Below are 11,143 nucleotides of genomic sequence, written 5' to 3' on the forward strand. Positions count from 1 at the left end.
AATGGTAAGAATATTTTAATATTACTGTAATATTAAGAATGGAAAATGTGCTAATCTTTGTTGTTGTTGCAGAGACAGCAAGACATGGAAAAGTACATTTGTAGAGTACCTTCAGCATTCAAAAGGCTGTTGAATGTTTAGAGAATCCATGTGTGTAAATAATCCAGCAAGACATGAACAAGATTACTTCTATTAATCTTTTTAAAACATGTTCAGAATAGACTGAAACAGGAACTGCAAAGTGTTAGCACTAAGAATCTGCTTTCAGTTGACCTGTGAGCTCTGGAAATGCATCCAATTTGTTATATATGAGAAATGTTTCATGTCTTTTCTCTTCTTCCTATAATCCTGATGTCATTACACCTCAGCTTCTAATTCTGTCTGTCATTCTAAAAGATCTTTGAAAATAGCAAATTATAATAACATGTTATGTACTGCAAATATAAGAGCATGATGATAACAAGCCACGGTGGGGAAAAAAAAGTGTCTTATTTCCGGCTTTTATTTTTACTAGTAATTTTAGATAGTAGTAATAGTAATACCCACAACTTTTTTTTTTTTTAATCAATTCTCATTGAAGCAATATAATTAATTTCTGTAAAAGAAATATTACAGCTTATCTTAAAGTAGAAAAGGATTCTTTACTTAAGGGAAAAACCTTGGTGAGTTCATGAACTTTTTCCAACAGTAGAATTAAGGGCTTGATGTGCCAAACTTATCAAAGACATTATTCTGTTATTGAAGATGAGAAAGAATAATGTGAGTGGTGTTTTAGTACTAAGTCCTTACAAGCTTTTCATTCAAATGTTTGCATTAACAAGAGTATTGTATAATGAAATCTGTAGAACATGTTGCAGCGTTGTATTACCTCTGCCAAGCAACGTCAGTGTGCATTTCAGCTGAAGAGACGTGCTGAATACTGAAACGAGTCTGAAAATAAATATTTTGATTGGCCACATCTTTAAAATGTTTTAATTGATTTTATTAAGACTGGCATTCTTCCAAAGCTGCTGCACAAATACATTTGGATCTGATCCTTCGTCGTTTAAATAAATGCCAAAATTCCCACTGACTTCAAAGAGGGCAAAATTAAGATCTTAGTCACTGGAAGACACGTTCTGATTTTATCTCCTGAACAGAAGAGTCATACATCATAGTTTTTTTTGAAAGACAGAAGCAAGTATCTGAGGGGAAGTGGCGACTGAGTTGTCTTCATTTGAATTAACACTTTAAGTGTTTATTTGTTTACTCTGTGAAGACAGCCTAATGTTAAAGATGTTGACTCTTATTAGACATACTGTTAAGCCATCAGATACCAGAAGTTTACTCATAACAAGCCAAGTTCCGTAGGTGTTTCTACTGTCCAAATTACCTATTGACCAAGCAGTGATGCTCTCTTAGGTTTGTTACCTGGATCTGTTAGCTGTGGCTGCTGCAGTCTAAGGAATAAACTCAGAAATGTTGGTTGAGAATTTTATTAGACTTACTAACATAGTTGGAAAAGCAAGTTTCTCCTTTGTTTCACTATCATTTTCCCACTTCTTAGAAAATCTCTTTTCCTTCAAAGATAAGTCAGTTTCCTAAGTCATTTCACAGCAGATTCATAAAACGTTGTATGAGCCATACCTGAGAGTGCAGGTATCTGCAGCAGTAGGCAAGAGTGAGCAAGCAGAAAGCTTGTTAGGCTGATTTCTCTGCCAGAGCTTATTGCTGGAGTCTTAATTGGTTGAATTTATCAGATGATTGGAGAGAATTAAAGTGGTCAGGACTAAGTGTGGAATGTGAGCTCAGAGATGGTTTGATTTTGTGGAACAAGATGTGTGATTTTATGAAAACTATTTTGTTGTTGATAGCTGGATATCAACAAAAATAATCTTGTTGTGCTTTTCACTGGAATATTGGCTCCAGAAAATTGTTTTCTGAAACTTTCTAATAGAAAAAAAATTACCTGCTCAAGTATAGTTCTTTGTTATCTTCCTCCTTCCAAATTCTGTGTCTATCCCTTGCCCTATCTCACTTTCTCTGTATCCATGATGGCAGCTATATCCTCTTAGAATTTTTGAGTTTAAACACAGTTCTCCTGCTCTATCCCAAGCTATGCATCAGTTGGTTTTTTTTTGGTTTATTTGTTTTTGTTTTCAGTTCCACCAGTTTATAATATAATTATTTTTCTTCCTTTGTATCACTTATTCACAAGTCAGCTAATGTACCGCATCTGTAAGAAATAGTTAAGAATTTTGGTTTGAAGAGGAAATTGCAGGTAGGATTCACTTTATTGGTTGATACTTGCCTCACAATATTTTGAATGTAGAGATTTATAAATAAGCCAAAATATCCTGCTTGCAGGAAGGCAGTAACTGATAGGAGCACTGATGGGAGTGAAGCTTCGTAAGGCACACTGATTCCTTCCATAGGCGATACAAAGGCCTTCACTTCAAGTAGCAATGTTATGGTTTGAACTTGTCTTATGGAGTCATGGCATCATAACAGGAGTCCTGGAGTGCTACTGTAACATGGTTACTTAATAGCAACGTGTTCTGAAGAAAAACAGTTACAAGTGAAGCCAGTTTTACTTATTTGACTCTCCAGCAACAGTTCGTGTGTAGCTATTTAATGGCTAGATACAGTGCAGAAGAGGGAAGCAGGAGCAGCGTGTTTTGAAGACAGTTCAGTATTTGCAATAACGTGTAACTCAAAACAGTCTGAAGTTTAAGGTTATGAGGTACTAATGAATGCTGCACTCAAAGTTGGCTACTGCATTTCAGCTAACAGATGGTAACCTCTCACTGTGACAAGCGGTAGTCAGGGTGTAAGAACCTTTCTGCATTTTTTTTCATCATTAATTTTTACAGAAACCTTGGCACAGTTACTGTTTGCATAACAGAAGTTAGCTCAATTTAATTTGCTCTTGTTACAAGATGCTTAGGAGAAGGCCCTCGTGCTAGATAGCACAGGTAAGACATATGAAAAACTCCATAGTAGACATTTTTGTTTCCAAGTCAGGGTATACAAATGTCTGCAGGTAGAACGTTCTTAGTATTCCAAAACCAGACTGCAGGTAAGAATTTCTGTGTATGACGGGCTTCTTGCTAGTTAAACAGAAAAAGTTTTTCTCTTTGAGCCAGAGTAGGGAATTTCATTCAGCTGTGAAGACAGCTGATTTGCCTTGGGGAAAAATGTGTGAAGAAACAGATGTCCAAAAAAGGAGAAGCACTAGGGAATAGACTAATAGAAACGGCCAAATAAGAGTTTATAAATGAAGCATGTGAAAGCTTACTGTATGTAAAGTAAAATCAAATTTAAGATTACTACATGCCACGCTGTACCTTAAAGGACTCATCAAACTAACACTGCTTTTGTATTCACAGTTTTGATTCAAGCTTTATACAATTGCAGAAAGTCTTTGTCATTTTCAGTAAGAGTATGTACATCATGTACATGTAAAGTTTAAATTCTTGTAATGAATGTTGTCTGGATATTTCTTTAGGATATTTTCAGTATTCCTTAGAACATGCTGTGTTCATAAAAAAAAATTAACAGCAGGAGTTCAAACATGAAAATTCAGACTGCAGTGTTAACTCACTTTGTGCTTTGCAAATTCCTGAAACATGCTCTCTATAGATCTAATAATGTTTCCAATTATAAATATTTCTTTAAAGCTAATGGAAATAGTTCTGCAAAGTGTTAAGTAAATTACTGTTTGGGCTTTCTGCTCTAGCTTTTTGTGAATATTTACGTGCATCTTGGCAATTGTTTTAAACATTACATTTGAGAAGACTTATTTGAGTGTAGTAAAGGTACGAGACGTACTCTGATAAGCACTACAGCCTATTAGAATTAAATACAGTAAATCTGTTCCTATTTCAGATTTGCATTATGAAGCTGAGCATTTGCTTCTATAACTTCGCAGGAGAAAAAAATCTCATTACCATATATATGTAGGTCAGCATAAAACATAGGATTCGGATTTTGTCTCAAGAAATTCTCTTCATTTCTTTGTGGTGTGTTTGTTTTGACTGTTTCTGAAGAAAGGAAATGCTGTGATTAAATAAGCATGATTGTATATCAAAGACATAGAATTGTTTCCAGTGATGTTTCTTCATCTTCACATTGCAATAACAATTTTAATGAATTTGATTTGTAATTACTGCCAGAACAACCATTCTGAGTCTAATCACCATACAGAAAGTAAAAATACAGTAGGATAAGTACAAGCTTCCACAGGAGAGAAAAATTATGTTCCTGCTTGCCTAGTGTTAACTTCAGAACTTTCCCCTTGCCCCTCCATTTCTGATTCCTCCCCCCACTCCTATAGCCATAAGCACTTTGTAGTGTTGACACTGGCAATCGAACTGTCTTATTTTGAGTATGAAAGAACTACTTTTATCATTTCTAATACACAGCCTAGGGCCAAAACAGACAAAGCAATTTAAAAGGACTGGGTTCAGAAAGAGGCTGGAATTCCCATTTTACAGCCCTTGGGAATATGAGTTCAGTAACCAATTCTAAAGCAGTTATTTATCGTAATGACAACTGCTGATCTGTCCGTACTTGGTCAGCTGAGTTGCACACTGTTTGATGGCATCTAGCTCTTTGCCATCTTTTCGTTAAAAATATAAAACTGATTAAACAATACAGGAGCTACCTGTATTGTGTAATCAATTTTTTTAAACTTCTAAAATCATTTTATTGTGTATTAATTGAAGAACTTAGACTAGGAGACACTTCCAAAGAATAACCTAATTCTTGAGGCAAATGCAGTGTCAGTACTGAGGCCTGCTTGTTATCAGGGAGCATCTTTGTGTGGCACTATCTCTTTCTGTCCAGAATAATCTCTTTTATCAAGTTCCTTGTGGTGCTCTCCCTTCAGACTGTGTCCTCTTTTTCCAGTCTTTTACCTGTGTCTTATCTTAAGGAATTTTATATTCTAGTAGCTCTTTGTTCTTTATTATTGTCAGTCCCTGTGTGCTTTTTTGATGTGCACCCAGCCATGCATCTTGTGACCTAATTTTCAGTTTGTTTTAAAAAACATTTCACTTTATATCATTCCCCTTTTGATCTGTCATCACCACTGCTGTCAGCTGACACTTTTCTTTTACTGCAAAAGGCTCCCTGTCTGTAGTGGTATTAAAGCCCTAGATAATACCTTTTTAATCTCTGTTTCTACGAAGCACTTCTGATAATCTCCTAAAGCCAAGGAATGTAACTATGTCACTGCTGCTACTTTGTCCTGCTCATCTGATATTCTTTGAGTCTTAGTTCATGAGCATGAAGAAATGCAGTAGTTAAAAATTGAGGTACCACTACCAGAGCAGGGGAACATTTGTTTGCAAAGCACAGAACTGTACTTGTTCCTTACACAGCTGATTTATATAAGATTCACCTCAGTGTTGTTTCTGAATATCGATTTGTGTCTTGCACCTCACTTTTAGGTGAATAGCTTTCAGCTGTTTTGGGACATGAATTAAAAAACTTGCTGAAGTATCTCAGAATTAATCCTGTGCTACTTGCCCCCACCCTTCTTTAAGCAAAGCAACCAATTTGAATTCATCTACCAGTTTGTCACTGCTGCCTGTTTGTCATGCTGTGGTTCACTGTGTATTTTAAATATATTGTTGCTGGGCACCGAAACTTTGACTTCTTGTTTTCAAACTTCACTGAGGCATACTTACATTCTTACAAAATCCCTCAGACATCAGTGTGTGTTGGCACTGCATGTCTATTAGGACTCGAGATTCTTTGATTGCTGATTCACGAGCTTCTATTAAAAGATTACTTGTCTTTTAGCCAGGTGTATGGCCAACGAGTGTAATGGCCATATGGTCCGTATGTGTAGTGTTCTTGCTGGCTTAAAAACAAGCTTCGAGAACTGATTGACCTATGTGGAAACAGACTGCACAGATGTGTTGTAATATCCTTCCCACTTCAGCAGACATGACTAAACAGACTTTGTCTGCTCTGAACAATTAAGATGTTTGCCAGTGTGAGCAGGGCCCCATGCAAGTTCCAGCTTGTTTCTGACTGGTAGAGGAGTTTTTCAATTTGTGCAGAAATATTTCAGCTCTTTGTGCTCTCTCCATTTTACAGTTTACTCAGTAACTTTTAACTTTGCAAGAACCACCTTAGGCTTTGCGTAAATAAAAATACTTCCTCTGTTCTGACTTTTCTAGTTTTTCTCATTCCCTAGAAGCAGTATTTACATGGCCATAAAAGCAAACCTTGCTTTATATGAAAACAAAGTAAGAAAACCCAGTGACGTTTATTCACGACAACAGTTTTCCTGTCACTGTGACTCAGGATGAATTTGAGAACCTCTACTCAGAATTTTGCCTTATTATAGAGGCTCTTGAATGTAAGAGTAGAGCTGTCGAGTGATACCCACAGGATGCAAATGAATGTGTAACTGATTCCAGTAGGAACTCTTTGCTGTCAAATAAGGCAAGGAGCAGAAAAGTCACTTCTGTCAGGAGGGTACTAATAAAGCTCTGAGGAAAATCCATTAGGTTTATCATGCTGAGTAGTGTAGTCACTGTGTGTGTTGGTTCTGCAGTAAGTTATTACAGATGCATGGCTGGACCATCTGCCTCCTTCGAAGGTGTGGCTTCCAGTGTGAGAAAATTGAGCTGTCCTCAGGGGGTTTGAAGATCAATTTATCTGCTGAGGTTGGCTGACGCACCAGTACAAAGTCTGTTCTCCAAGGCTCCAAGGCTGACCTGTTGCATTTAGGATGATACTTTCATATGTTCTCATATCTGTCTGGTACACTGAAAAATTGTATGAAAAATTTGAAATGCTGAACACTTTCTGAAGAAACAGCCTTTGAGTATGAAACATACTTATCCGAATCTGGGATTTGATTGTGAATGTATTTTTTTTTTAATCCATCGGTATTATCAGTTAATATTAGGGAAGCATTTTTTGTTCTTGAGATTTGATTTAGATGTATTGCTGCATAGATAAATACAAAAGTTTCTATGAGCAGCTATTTCCCTTACATCACCAAAATCACCCAGAGCAACAATACTTGAGTATCAGACTGCCAAGAAATGACTACATCAGACTACAGGAGTTAATCATTTTGCCTTTTGGAAACCCTTTGAACTAGGAAAAAAAGTTGTATGACTTTCGAAAGAATAATTGCAAAGCATGTATTTGTTAATAAGTATAGGTCATTTGTTCTGTATTAAAAAGATTAGACTGTATTTGGCTAAAATTTTGCTACCTAGAGTTTTTAGCTGAGAATAACTTCACCATGGTACATGCTGAACAGCAAATGGAAGAGAAATACAATACTGATCCCTTTTCCTCACCAGCAAATAGGCCTTTAAAGTAAATAAGATGTAGTTAAGATGCTAAACACACTAGAGGATTTAATTAATCGTGATGGATATAACTTAGTCATCTGAGTAACATCATAATTGATACAACTTGAATTATAACACCTGACTACCAGTTATTCAGTATTCCTGAATGCATTGAATTTATTTTGAGGACTATAAATGAAGAAGTTATAAATGTGTTATCATACAATTTTGATTGAGGATGTATCCTTTGTGGATAGATCAGCGTGGGAGAAAGTCCCATAATAAAAAAGATGAGTGGACAACTGATGCACTCCTTAATGGCAGAATGATACGCAGTCTGTAATTTAAGATAGGAGATGGCTTGGGCTATCCACAGAAATAACATACAATCAAAGACAAGGCATTTGTGATGGGAGAATATAGTGCAAGCACAGAGCTAGAGAAGAGAGAGAAGTTAAAAATATATGCATTTGTAGTTGGAATAACTGATCTAAATGATAGGTCTGTGCTTTGAATTGAATTGAAGCAATCAGCATAGCCTGCAGAACACTGAGAGTATCACAGGGACTTAAAGCATAAGATGTTGTGGACTTTGCCAAGGTCCTCTGGACAGGCAGGACAATGTTAAAAATGTTCTAAAGTCATTAGGATGTATATCTCAAAGAAAGGCAGAATTTTATCTAATGCCCAGGATGCCTAGAATTACTGAGAAGAAAAAAAAAGAGAGATTTCAAAGCAGAATTGACTTGTGCTTAATTAATACTTCCTCACTTACAGTTAGGAAAAAGTGTTATTTCTTTTGAAACTCCTTTGCTCCAGTGTTGTTAGTTTTGTAGCATCTTAGATCCACAACCTGTATACAATATGATATAGATTCTGACTTAGCTCTTTAGAAAATATCTCCTAATACTAATAGTAAAGAAGTAAAATAATGGGGGAAAACATCTATCTGTGCTATGAAATATATATATATACATATATATATATATATATTTTTTTTTTTTAAAGCAGGAAATCAAAACCTCAGTTCTGAGTTGCAACAGATGTTTTTCAGTATGAGGAGAAAGAGCTTTCAATAGAATTTTCATTTATTCATTTATCATACTGGAAAAGAAATGGTAGAATTACATTAAAACTTTTAAGTAAATTCTATGATAGAGTAGCAAGTATTTGAAAGTTATGTCCAAGAGATGTGGACAGCTTTGTAGAAAACACAAAATTGTATCATTTTTCTGAGCTTCCAGTCAGGATGTGTTGGAAGAACAACACTCCTGGAAAACCCATGCATCCTCTTGGATGTTTTTAGTGTTGTGGTTTTTTTTTGTTTTTGATTTTTAGATTTGAGATTTTTGCTTTAAACAACAGATGAATACAGCACTGATTTTTTTTTTAAGCATACTCTGAAAATATTATTAAATGTTTTATGTACGTCAGAATACGTAGGAATGGAGCTGAAAGCCAGAAAGACCTTTTTAGTGGGCACAGCATAATTATACCAGTTTACACAAAACAAAATCCATATTTTGGAGTCAAGGTAATATATTGCCAAAATAAAAATATTATCAAAATGTTTCTTGTAAGGTGTTTATTTTGGATAAAATCATTTGCCTGAGAACCACCATGTAGTTAGTAAAGACAAGCTTAGGTTTCTCAAATTTGGACCTAAACGTTTGAATTAACATTCTGAGAGTGTTCCTCAGAATTTTTTTTTCAATTTTGAAAGAGGGAGATATAGCTCAATGTTTTTCTAATTTGTAAGAGTAGCTTTTGTCTTTTGGTCTGTGTCATCTTTGGAGCATGAGGAGCAGCTGAGGGAACTGGGATTGTTTAGTCTGGAAAAGAGGAGACTCAAGGGAGTCATTATTGCAACTCTGCAACTCTCTGAAAGGAGGTTGTGGTGAGATGGGGGTTGGTCTCCTCTTCCAGGTAACTCATGATAGGATGAGAAGTACTCATCACAAACTGAGCCAGGGGAGGTTCCGAGTGGATTTTAGGAAAAATTTCTTCTCCTAAAGGGAGGACAGGCATTGAAATTGGCTGCCTGGAGAAGTGGTGGAGTCACAATCCCTGGCATTCAAGAAACATGTATTTGGCATTTAGAGACATGGTTTGTGGGCATGGTAGTGATGGTTGGACTGGATGATCTTAGAGATATTTTCCAGCTTTAATTATTCTGTGATTCTGTTTTCACCTGTGCAATAGCTGTAATCATCTATTCCTTTTAATTCCTGCTTATTACATTCTGTAAGGAATTAAAGAGCTTTATAAACTGAGGACAATATAAGGAACATTCACTATTGAAAGATCTTTTTCCTTTGAACGTAACATGATCTTAAATGTTTATAAATGAGTATGAACTTTGGCTTTGAGTATATCTGAAGAGAAAGCACATCATCAAACTGCTGCTTGAGCCTGGTCTGTTTGACACAAAAGGAAAAACATGATCTGCTTTCAGCTGCAATTTGCTGTTCTAGGGATATCTCAGCTGAATTCTGTTGTAGCCAAACATCATCCCTTGGCAGCTAGCTGGAAATCACAGCATGAAAGTATCTTCCGGTAGGCCTGCCATATTTAAAATATTTGTGTTCAAATTTAAAAGGCTTAATTGTTCAAAGTTATGCAGACCAATGTCTTGAGTTTTTTCCTTGGGAGGAGGTGGTGTTGAAATGAAAAAAAAATTAAGAAAATATTAATTTAGTGCCACGGAGAGGTAAAGTACTTCTGTAGGGCAGGTGACCTGCTGCATGCTTTAAGATGAATATAGTAGAAAAATGCGTTGAACAGTCTTGGTTTACATTCCTGTTTTGAAAACATGCTAAATATATTTACTGCCCTGAAATCAAACTTTTTTAAGCAGCTTCTTTCTCTTATCACTCACAGTTGGATTAACATGTTCTTTCTGTGGTCCCTGTTGATTCAATAAACTCAGTGTAATTGCATTTATATAGTAGGCAAAAAGATCAAAGTAGTCCCATATGGGGAAAAAAGACCATTCTAAGCCAAAACAAGCTCTTTGGCTTGTAAGCAATTGGAAGCCTTTGCTATAGCACATCTGCAATGTACTCTGCATTGCAGAGTTCCATAACATGGCGTGCTGCAGCATTTGAGTTACTGCGGTAATACAGAAATCTTACAAGTAATAGTGCTTTGCTAAGCTTGATTAGACTAAGAGAACTTAAATAAAAAGAAAGGACTTAAATAAAAAGAAATAAATAAAAAGATTGTTTTATACCGTATAGATTATATTGCAGGAGTTGAGTTTATTGCTCTTCTTTCTTGGAGCATTAGGTTCAAAATAGTGAATTCAATGGAATGAATTTGATTTTTTAGTGGTAAAAAAAGTCTGCAGTACTTAAAGAAACAAATTGCTTGGCACAGTCACGCCATCTTTAAACAGTCCTGTGTCATTGTGTTGAAATAAGATTCACCTTCAGTTGGGAGCAATTTCAAACATTGCTTTCTCACTGCATTGTGGGAATGAAAAAGGCCAACAGGAGAGCAGGAGAGCAGGTGGGTTCCACTTTGTTAAAGAAGATCTAGCAGGACAAGTACGTATACAGAAAGGGAAAATGAGGGATTTAGGTAAGGAGATTTGGTAGCTGGAAAGATACAAGTGTTCCTAGATTTGTTAGCCCAAACAGATGTTGGAATGATGTGGTCTGAAAATTGAAAACAGTTTGAAAAGAATTATAGAATCCTAAGTCATGCAAAAAACTTGTAAACAGTGTAATTAAAATTGTTATTGATTCCATTCCTTATTAATGGCAGTGATTATCATAAAATAATTCAGATGCTTGTACACATTTTCAGTCTAGGTTGGACTTGTGGTTTCAGAACTG

The 11,143-nt window shown here is 35.8% G+C and overlaps 1 protein-coding gene across 8 annotated transcripts in view; it reads left to right on the forward strand.

The window, feature by feature from the left end:
• The window catches only part of ATG7 (autophagy related 7), a 116,157-nt gene that overhangs the window by 71,227 nt on the left and 33,787 nt on the right, over positions 1–11,143 (forward strand). The gene's annotated exons all lie outside the window — the stretch shown is intronic.

Source organism: Meleagris gallopavo, chromosome 14, assembly GCF_905368555.1.
Source record: "Meleagris gallopavo chromosome 14, MGAL_WU_HG_1.1, whole genome shotgun sequence".
Taxonomy (NCBI): domain Eukaryota; kingdom Metazoa; phylum Chordata; class Aves; order Galliformes; family Phasianidae; genus Meleagris; species Meleagris gallopavo.